Here is a 12,029-nt window from a genome sequence, read left to right as displayed (position 1 = left end):
TGTACTCCATTATATTGATCCACCATCGTTTGGTCAGCTACTTCATAATATCTAGACATTTAGATTGTTTCTAATTTTTTAGCTTTTACAAATAACGTGGCTTCAAAATTTTAGTGTTGACAATAATTACTACCTTTTTTCTTTTTTAATTATAGCCTTAGAACATATTTTCGAGTAATGGAATTTCTGGGTCAAAGGGTATCAGCGTCACAATTTCCTTTGTGTATGACCAGATTGCTTTCCACATGTATGCATTGATTTGCTCTTTCTCCATAAGTCTGGTAGTACTGAGTTGTGTCACTCTTAATTATTATTGTCAATTTGATGGTTGTATGATGGCAACTCAAAAAGGTTTTGATTTGAATTAATTTTGTCATTAAAGATGAACATTTTTAGGCGATTACTATTTGTGTTGACTCTTTTCTAAATTATTCAAATCTTTGGAATGTTTATTTTATGGAAACTGTGGGTTGTTCTTTTCATTTTGGTTAAGTTTTAGGGTGTTTATCACCCTAATAGGAGGGCAGTGTACTATAGCGGAAAGAGTGATAGAATTGCATTCAGAAGAGTTGGGTTTGAATCCTAGTTCTAACACTTACCTACCAGGTATCCAGAAGTATTTAACTTATTTCATCTGATCCCCAGTTTCTTTTTTTGCAAAATGGGAATAATTATAACAGGTTCACCTCTTCCAGGGTTTTTGTAAAAGAAAGTGCTTTGTAAACTTTAAGGAAACCATATAAATGTGAATAATCATCATTATTATTTTCCATCTACTATGTCCCCAGTAATTTCTTCCATTAGTTTAATAGATCATATTACTATTGAATTAAATTAAAGTTAGTGAGGATTTATGGAACTCTTACTGTGTGCAAAGAACAAAGCCAGATTCTGCATATATCAAGACAAAAAGTTAGCTTACATTCTAGAAGAGCATATCAGGTATAGGGGATAATCTATAAAATGATACAAATGTAGGAAATAGAATGATGTACAGAGGTTACTTGCATGGAAAATAAAATACTTTAGGGGAAGTCATATCAAAGCAGTTCACATTTGCAGGGTAATCCTGGATTATAGAGGCAGAGGGATATATATGTTGCTCTAGAGGAAAGAGGGAGCCACTGAAACATCTTAAGCACGGGAGTGACATAGTCAGGAATCTGTGAAAACACAGGTTTTCTATAAATTTGAAAGCTGTGTGAATGCAGGATTGGAAAGGAAAGAGACTGGAAGCAGGGAGACTGATCAGAAAGCTTTTTTTTTTGGAGTGGGGAAGTGTAGCAGCAAGCACCCCAAGCACGTCCTCAGGGTTTGCTGCCCATACAGGTTCTTGGATCTGCTTTGTTAAAGGAAAGCAACTCAAAATGGGTTAACAAGCTTACTTTAATCAGTCAGACATATATCGTTTACCTTGTTCAGGGGAAAAAGGTCAGCACTCCGAACTTCAAAGCATACAGGCAGAATTATCAAGACAGAAACAGATCAAGTAGACAGATTTCCAAACTGTCCAACCATTACATCCATACCCAGTCAGCATCTGGGTTTCCACATCTGGGTTTTTCAAAGCCGGGGGACTCTCAACAACGGCTTCCCAGAATTCAGATCAAATCACAGAACACTTCTCAAAGTGAGTCCCAAAACAAAGCTATACATCAGGGCTTATATAGCCTTCTCCTGGCTCAGAGAATGTAACAACCTTATTGATTCACTGGCCAATCAAGAAGTATCTACTGAAAAACAAGCCTCCCACCCCAGGCTTCAGGTGCACTTTAGCCTAGGGTCAGGGAAGATCTTCCAAATCTGCATTCCCATTACAGGAAGGCAGGGCAATTGGGGTTAAGTGACTTGCCCAAGGTCACACAGCTTGTAAGTGTTAAGTGTCTGAGGCCAGATTTGAACTCAGGTCCTTCTGACTCCAGGGCTGGTGCTCTATTCACTGTGCCATCTAGCCACACCCGATCAGAAAGCTTTTGCAAAATTCTAAGCAAGGGGTACTAAGGATCCAAACTAAGTAGTGGCCTTGTAAGTGGAAAGCAGATAATATGTGGGAAACACTACGGTTGTAGAACAGACAAGATTTGGCAACATGCTGAATATGTGTGTAAAGGGGTAGGGAAGAGTCTGAAACAATTCAGAGGTTGTGAACCTGGGTAATTGAATCTTTCTCTCTACAGAAAGAGGGAAGTTGAAAAGATCATGAGTTTTGTTATAGACATACTGAGTTTGGAGATGCCTATGGGACATCAAGATGGAAATATTCAACAGGCAAATGGTGATTGCAGGACTGAAATTCAGAAGATAAATGAAGGTTGGCTGTATAGCTTTGGGAGTCATCTAAAGAGAAACAATAATTGAATCCATGTCAGCCAATGAGAACACCAAGAGAGTGAGTGTTGAAAGAAATGTGACTGGTACTAAGATAATACACCAATGCATCTTAATTGGTTTCCCTGCCTCAAGTCACTCCCTTCTCCAATCCATCCTTCACACAGCAGCCAAAAGGATGTTGGGGGTTACTTTTAAGCAATTGGAGTTAAGTGACTTGCTCAAGGTTACACGGCCAGTTATTTTGTGTGGGTGCTGACTATCTGAGGCCAGAACCGATCCCAGGTACTCCTGACTCTGGGCCGGCACTTTTACTCACTGCGCCACCTGGCCACCCCCCAAAAGGATGTTACTAAGTCATAAGTATGATCATATTACTACTCGAGAAATTTCAGAAGCTCCCTTTTGCCTCAAGCTAAAATACAAATTCATCCATTACATATATACATATGTACAACATAAATGTACATATACATATATGTGTATATATGTATATATATATATATACAAATACATCTGTTACATATAATACATCTCTTCCTCCTAATCTCTTACACTGTGTTCAAACCAAATTAGCTTACTTTGTCATTCCTCATTTGGGTCATCTCATCTCCTCTCTCCATGCCTTTGCACAGAGGGCTACAATGTCCTACTACATTTTCACTTCTACCTCTTAAGAGTCCCAAATTTCCTTTACTGCTCAAATGCTGCCTACTGTTTGTGGCCCTTCCAGATGTCCTGAGTTGCTAATGCTTCCCCTTGATCTGAAATTATTTTGCATTTACCTTGGTTTTGCTAAGATATGCACATGTTATTTTTTTCGACAGACCATACTCTCCATAGGAGTGGGAAATGTTTTGTTTTGTCTTTGCATCCCTAGGGTCTGGCATGTAGAAGGTGCTTGAAAAAATGTTTCTTGATTGATTGAATGAAACTGACCAGAGTGTGGATGATGATTCAGCAAAGAAAAGAAGGAGTAGTCAGATAAGTAGGGGAACTAGTATCATAAAAACCCAGGGGGGAGAGAGTATCCAGGGAAGGGCAGGGGTTACAGTGCTGTCAATAGTATCATACACCTGAAAGATGTCACAAAAGATTGTAAGAGGTAACATTTCTATAGCAGTTTAAGGTGTGCAGAACACTTTCAACTTATTTGATTCTTTTTTTGTTTAATCTTTTTTATATGAAAATATATTTCATGCAAAACACAAACTTGATAAAATTAACAAATGTAGATGAATTTAAATTCAGCAAGGTGTTCTTCTACATCAGTATAGACCTTTAAATTTATACCCTGAAATGTGCATTTCAAATGAGTGGTGTGTTTATTAAAAAAAAAAATCTGTGGTATTAGCTTCACACCCTTTTTGAATCTTATGCATTGGTGTTTCTGTTTACAAATGATTTCCTAAAAATCTTTGCATTTGTAGCACAAAATATGCTGTTCTTAGGAAGAATCCTGGATCTGAGTTGGTTTTTAGCAAAGTTGTGTAAGAGGAACTTTGACCTGCCAATTAGTGAGGTATCTCATTTGATCATCACAACAACTGGGAGTTAAGTGCTATTCTTATCTCCATTTTGCTGATGAGAAGACTGAGGTTGGGTAAAGTTAAATGCTTACCTAGGATCACACAGCTAATGTCTGAGATCACATTGGAACTCAAATCTTCCTGACTTAAAGTCTAGTATATACAGTACTTTATTCCCTGCCTCACTTGGTTTTTGAAGACTGGGAAGCTGCCTTTGAACTTAGCCCTTAAGAGATAGTTGGTAACCTTGGAGAGAGTAGTTTCAGCACCCTCTGAGATTGCCTTCTATTTACATTGTACATATCTTGTATATACATAGTTGTTTATTCATTGTCTCCTCTGTTAGAGTGAGAGCAGGGAACGTGTTTTTCCTTTGTTTGTAACCCAGCCTTTAATATAGTGTCTGGAATATGGTAAGAGCTTAATGCATGCTTGTTGGTTAACTGACTGATGGTGGTGGACTGGGAGGAGAGAGATGGAGAGGAGAGGAGAGGAGAGGAGAGGAGAGGAGAGAGAGTCCATTTAGTAGAGGAAGGGATCATAGAATATGTTGTTATTGTTGTTTAATCTTTTCAGTCATATTTGATTCATTGTGACCCCATATGGGGAGATACTGGAGTGATTTGCCATTTCCTTCTCCAGCTCATTTTACAGATGAGGAAACTGAGGCAAACAGGGTTGAATGACTTGCCCAGGGTCACACAGGCAATAAGTGTCTGAGGTCACATTTGAACTCAGGTCTTCCTGACTCCAGTCTGGGTGCTCTAACCACCACGCCACCTAACTGCAGCTAAGTGTACCAAAGACAAATTGCTTCAACATTTTGTTTCAGACTATGAGAACCATGAATAGCAATTAGTCCTGGGGTTAAAGGTTCAAAACAGTACCTTGGGTAAGTGATATGAAACTTGTGAAGACTTTGGGATATTTGTGTAGAAATCAGAGAGTGGAGGTCAGGACCAGAAAGGAACTCATCTAGAGTGGAAAAAAAAAAAACCAAACATCACCATTTTGCTTTCTCTTTTAACTAATTACTCTGACTGATGCAGGGCTAAATTCACTTATTTCTACACTGCTGATGGCATAAAAGTGGCATCAGTATCTTCTAAATTTCAGTTGGAGTCAAACCCTCCAATCGCCCTATTCCCCCCTATTGCTTTCAGATCCTTCATTCATACTAGGCATAAATGCCTAATCACAGCTTAAAGGATTTAAGTTTATAGCCATTTAGAATAGGGATCAGAGCCTAACCAAAATCAACAAACCTCTGATGGTGTAATTTTAGCTATTGTCCAGAAGATTAAAGCAGGCTTAGAAAGGGGTATCAGAATCTCTTCCCATCCTTCCTGGGACCATACGACTCAGGAGCAAACTTCCTTCTTGACCTGTGCTACATGTAAAGCTGATTCTAATTTGGATTGCATCCATTTCACTCATAATGATTCCCACTGAAGTCTGATTTTCCTCAGTCATCCTTTGCTTTGATTCAGTTTATGCTTCTGGAATCATCTACAAGCCTTCATCCTGACTTTTCTACCAAATGGGAACAAACAGGCACTTAACTTTAATAAAGGTGTGGGAGAATTTGTCAGCATTGCCAGTACTGTTTACTGTACTGGCTCTTCCAAGGGGTGGGGGTGGGGGGGCTTTTGGGCTGCCAGCCCAAGTATGATTTGGCAATGGTTGTTATGGCAACCATATTCCATAAATTTCTAATTCAGAGAGGAATGTGAAATCATGGCCATGTGACAAAAGCACTGATGTGGAGGGCACAGATAAGTTTAAAGATGGAGAAAAGGGAGGAAAATAACAACATGAGATACAGTTGGGAAAACACAGATGAATTGAATTAGGACAGAATAATTGAAAATACTTTAGTGATAGCTGAGATTTGGCTAGTAATGTCTCTCACGGCTCCAGGCAGGAAGCAAGGGTGTAACAATGAAGTGGTTGGAAATGAGACAGGGTTTTAGTGACAGAGTTGGATCTTGCCTCTACCAGAGCTGTCCTGGCCCATCTGGTCCCCAGATAGGCTCCTCCTAGAAGGAGAGATAAATTTCCCACAACAGACAAGAATGAATCAATGGGCCACTGTTTGGATTTCATCATTTCCAGTCTTTCCTCTCCTGCCCTCTGTTGCATTGCTCTTTGAATGCTCATGCTGGGCTATCTCCTCTTCCCTTTGAGAATTCCTTGAGTGTAGAAATGTGGATGTTGTCCAATGTGTGAAAAGCATCACATCTTTAGTAAATGGACAATTGTTGTGAGGGTGAGTCAGAAGGAGAAATGTTTTTGGCACTGAGGGGGCAAAGAGTCACTGAAGACAAGTGGGGGTGGATGGGCCTTGCTTATCAGACATGTTTGGTCTTGTGAGTTTGGGACAGCAGGCTGAATACTGGAGGGAGTTCAGAGTTACTCAGTATCCGGGGCTATTGAGGAGAACTGATCCTCAGGGTAAGAGGACGGGGCTAAAGAAGGCACAGTACAAGCGTGTGAGCAGACTTGCCCACCGACTGAATCACAGATTGTAAATTCTTTAAAGGCGGGCCCATCTTTATCTTTCTTTGTATCCCCAGTGCCAGCACAGTGCCTGGCAGGAAGTAGGGGCTTAATGAGTACTTTAGGACTTGAATTGACTTGATTTGTGCAACCCATATTGTTCCTCCCTTCCTTCCTCACCGCACCAGTGTTTCCTGCTCATCTGTGGAGCAAGTATGGAATGGTAGTAGGAACTACTGCTACGGAAGCCGGAGAGTTCAGTTTGTGTCCAGGTTCAGACACTCACTAGCTGTATGACTCCTTCCCTACCGTCGAGTCAGTACACTTCCCTAGGCCTTAGATTTAAAGAGGTGAGGACACATAGAGAGAGGCGACTGGACCATATTACCCCCAGCATCCTTTTCAGCTCTAAGGGTCTTAGTGTGTATGATTCCTCTCCCATTTAGTGACAATCATTAAGACTGGTGGCCTACTGGAAGATACTGTGACTAAGAAGCCAGTGGGAAATAAGCTAAAGAATGTACCTGAGAAGGATGTCTAAAAAATGAATTTCCGAGATTCATCATACTAGTTGAGGGTGAATGGCAGAATAACACAGGTCATGCTGCATTGGGCAGGGCATATATGGCAATGCTATAATGTAAGTCAGTTTTTACTGTTGGGAACTTGAGGCATTCCATTTTTAAAAACTTTTTTGACATCTCTACAGGCAGATTCATCATTGTAATTAGATTTTTTTAATGTGAAAAATGTTTCCACTAAAGAAAGTCATCACTAAATGGCTGAGGTTTATGGAGAGAATTTTCTTTTGGTTGACAAAGTATCACAAAGTCATATTCAGAACTTCAGAAAGAAAAGCAGAGTCCCAGGGATGCCATATAAAACCTTTAATGGGACATTAAAGATTTGCAATGTGTTTTACATATATTATCTAATTTGATCCTGACAACAAGCCTAGGACTTGCCCATGGTCACATAACCACAGTAAGTAGAGAAAGGATTTAAGCCTAGGTCTCTCCTGTCTCCAGATTTCTTGATCTTACTATTACACCATGGCTATGCATCCTCTCACATGCTACACTGCTACTCCTGGACAGAGATGCAACCAAAGACACTATTTTCACTCCATTGGCATTTACAAGCTTATCTCACACCATGACAATTTCTCAAATTTTAGATTACACATAAAAGTAACAATGAACTGCTATAGCAACACCGGTCCCATGACTGAACAACTTATTGTTTAGTGAAGCTGTGCTGTCTTAATCTGTCATCTTCTCCCCCTATTGATCACTGTTCCATTTTTCCTCTGTGACTTTGGCACCTTGACCAATTTTCCATCCTCTACCATAATCCTTGGATCCACATTAAAGAACCTTCTAACTCTGTATTCTTACTCCTCAGTTCCTACCACCTCCATCCCTGCTCTATCTCAGTCATCCATCAGAAGTCACCTCTTAAGCCTCAACATCATCATTCTGCCAAGATCTTTAATTCTGAAATTCCATTTTCTGACCATAATCTCCTGTCTTCCTACCTCTGCAACTCCATTAATTTATCCATACCTATTCTTCATCCTTAACATGGTGTTCAGTCCCACAATTCATCCCTGTACTTTCTATTATCAGCCTGGGTTTTGGTTTCAATTTCCTACCTACCCTCCATTCAGTCAATAATCCCCTTTTCCACTCTACTGTCCTTCTGCTATTTCTACCCTGCTAATCCCCAACCATGGGGAACTTCTATAACTTGCTTCCTCTATTCCTTTTATGAGGTGCCCAGGGCCATTGGGAGGAGATCACATTTTGTTGACTGTGTCCAGTAGTGCTTTCTGTACTTGTGCTCCCTGACCTCAGCTAGGCCTCGAACTAGTTCATTCTCTTCACAAGGAGAGTTCCAAACCTTTCCTTCAGGCCTCTTCTCTTGCCCTTTTTCTTTACCCTCAGCATTTGATCTAACTTCTAATTTTACTGAAGAGACTGAGGTATCCTTTGTCAACTCCTCTAACTCTGCTGCTCCTCTCCTCCAATCTTCTCAGTGTCCACACCCGACATTTCCTCTTTCCCTTTGGTCTTGAAAGAAAGAGGCTTGCTCCCTGTCCGATACAGTTATACCTTCCACATCACGAGGGCTAGGGATGTGGTACCCCTGACAATAGGGAAAATCCACATAAAATTTTTTGGCCCTCCCTTCATACCAGAAAAGAAATCTAATTTTTTTCTCTTTCTTCTATGAGGTGTTTACCATACCTTATTGTAAAATTTGGGTAAAGTATTTGGTCATAGGCTCTGCATTATCTGCTGGCCTTTGCCCTTTGCATATGTTGTCTGTGGCTTCCACAAAACTCCCCCCAAATTCCCATTTAATTTCTTATGCTGACCCTCGATATGTCAAAACCACGATGCGGGGGGGGGGGGGGGCAGCTAGGTGGCATAGTGAGTAAAGCCCCAGCCCCAGAGTCAGGAGGACCCAAGTTCGGTTCCAGCCTCAGACACCTAACACCCACACAGAAAAACTAGCCATGTAACCTTGGGCAAGTTACTTAACCCCAATTACCCTCCAAAAGGCCAAAAAAAACCTCACGATGGGGAAAATCAAGATGTGGAAGGAATAACTGTATTTACCTATCATATTTTACTTATGATATCATTGTTTGTTGTTGTTCGGTCATCTCAAACTCTTCATGACCCTGTGAACCATACTGCTGATGGGGTTTTCTTGCCAAAGATATTGGAGTAGTTTACTATTTCCTTCTTCGGTGGATTAAGGCAAGCAGAGACTGAGTGACTTGCCCAGGGTCATATAGTTAGTATGTGTCTGAGGCTGGATCTGAACTCAGGTCTTCCTGACTCCAGGTCTGGTGCTCTATCCACCAAGCCATCTAGCTGCCTATATTTACCTATCCTCTCTGATCTTCTTCATAACCTTCTCCCAAGTAACTTTCTGCTCCTTTACTGGGATGCAGCTAGGTGACTCAGTGGATAGAATGCTGGACCTGGAGTCCGGAAGAACTGAGTTCAAATCTAACCTCTAGTATTTACAGCTGTGTGACCCTGGGTAAGTCACTCGACTTCCATTCATCTTGGTTTTCTCAATTATAAAATAGAGATAATAATAGCAACTATCTTATAGGGTAAATGAGGTATTTACAAATACTTAGCTCAATGCCTTGCACATAGTAGATTCCATATAAATGCTTATCCCCTTCCCATCCTCCCTTTACTCCATCTTCTATAAAATTTAACTCAATTTGGAAAACTTTTTAAAAGGACGTGCAAGATATATGGTGCCATAGTTGGGTCTTGGAGAATCAAAATAAAAATGAAACAGTCCTTGTCCTCAATGGCTACGAACCTATCAGTCGACCTTTTAATAAATAGATTTTTAAAACTTTTTCTATGCTCTTGTCACCCCCTCAAACTAACATTTCATGTCTCTTCTCCCATTCACTGCCAAAGTCCAAGAAAGAGTATTGCATGGTAAACACACAACTTCCCATTTTCAACCTTATGTGGAAGGACTTCCCTATTCCTCATACATGAAGCTCCATTTCCCTTCTCTTTGGCTTTGCATTAGCCATTCCCATGCCTGGAATTCACTCTCTTCTCCCTTCCCACTCTCAGAAGTCTTTATTTTCTTTAAAGTTCAACTCAAGCACCATGTCTTACATAAGGCATTTCCTTATTTCCCACCCCCATTTACTTGAATTTGTACTGTATATATGTTCTATATATCCATATGTATACAAGTCATTCTTTAAATAGAATATATTGAGGACAAGGACTGTTTCATTTTGTTTTTGCATTTCCAGCACCTAACAATGTACCTGGAACATAGTGTCTAAAATATATGTTTGTTGACTGATTCATCTCTAGGCTTTTCCCTCCTCTCCCACTAGAATAATCAACCTTCTCTTCCACCCTCCCCCATTTAGTAATAATAATAATATTATTAGCTAATACTTATATAGTGTTTATAGGTGTCAGATATTATGTCAAGCAATTTGAAGTTTGGATTTTTTTTTTTTGCTTTTTGGAGGGGGGAGGGTAGGGCAATTGGGGTTAAATGACTTGCCCAAGTTCACATGACTAGTTTTGTGTGTGTGTGTGTGTGTATGTGTGTATGTGAAGTGTCTGAGGCTGAATGTGAACCCAGGTTCTCCTGACTCCAGGACTGCTGTTCTACTCACTGTGCCACCTATCTGCCCCTGAAATTATTTTCTTATTTAATCCTTACAACAAGCCAGGGAGGTAGGTGATATTATCTGCATTTTACAGAAGAGTAAACTGAGGCAAACAGAGGTTAAGTGACTTTCCCAGGATCACCCAACAACTAAGTGTCTAAGTAGCTCATGCCTTCTAGTCTAGACTAGACTTTGTAACTATTATTTCCTCTCCAATGCATTTTCTTTTGAATTTTTCTTTTTTTTATTATGATATTAGCAGTCACAAAATTTTACCATACAAAGAAGAAAGAAAAATGAATAATCACAAAGTTTTACTATACAATCAATAGTAATGAAGAATCCCAAAATTTTTTCTTACAAAGAACAAATAATAAACAACCACAAATTTTGCTATACAAAAAGCAAATAATAATGAACAATCACAAAATTTTACTATACAAAGAACAAATAATAATGAACAATCACAAAACTTTACAAAGAACAAATAACAAAATAAGTATGCAAAGAACAAATAAAATGATTATATGAGAACCCATAAACTCTCATCTTCTACAGTTTTCCTTAAAGTGTATTTTACATTTAGCAAAGTAGTAAAGAAATCATCTTATTTGTGTTCTCTTCTGAACTCCTTTTTGTTTTCTTCTGTACATTTGTTTAATGTTTTATTAACGCTCTTTTCTCTAATCCATTTCCCACAACATGCCCAAATGATCTCCCTAAGGTACTACTTTAAATGCATCATCTGTCTGCTCAAAACCCTTTAATGAATCCCCATTGCCTAACAAATGAAATATAAAATCCTGAAATGCATTGGAGGTTCTCTACAATCTGCCCTACCCCCCCCCCCAATTGTCCACATGCACGGCATGCACAACAGCTGTTGACCTTTACGTATATGCCTGACCTCACTCCTGTGCTCTTTCTGACTCTTCTGCTGCTGGGGGGTCTCATCACTCTCCTGTATGGCATCTCAGGCTACTCTCTTCCTACTGGGTTGCTGATCCAGAAGCTCCATTCTTTACCCACCCTTGCTGGAATTAGACTTCCCTTCAGTTCTGCTGTGGTGGGGAGGGGTTGCCTTAACTCTTATTGGGCAGGTGTCAGCTACACATGGATCTTTCTTTTTCACTTCTTTCTTCCTTACAGTATAGCTATTTTTGTTATTTGTACCTCTCCCCATAGTACAGGCTGTCCCAAAAGTCTTAGTGCAGTCTTAAGCTTCCTGTGTGTGTGGTGTGTCTCTGTCTCTGTCTCTCTCTGTCTCTGTCTCTCTTATGTATATATACATACATATATATATATATATATGTATGTATATACATATAAGGGAGAGAGAGAGAAAGAGAGTGTAAAACCAAAGTCCTTTGGAGAAGAAGGGCTTGAGGACTTGGGGCAGCAGTGGGGTTTTTAAGCATGAGAACCACAAAGAGGTGGGACCCAACACAGTCATTAGGTCTTGAGTAAATAGTTCCTATGGCAGGCCCATG

This window comes from Petaurus breviceps, unplaced genomic scaffold (assembly GCF_028583685.1).
Source record: "Petaurus breviceps papuanus isolate PSGF00001 unplaced genomic scaffold, PetGlider_PUasm1.0 90775, whole genome shotgun sequence".
In the NCBI taxonomy this organism is placed as follows: Eukaryota; Metazoa; Chordata; class Mammalia; order Diprotodontia; family Petauridae; genus Petaurus; species Petaurus breviceps.
Note: the sequence above shows the minus strand (reverse complement) of the source record.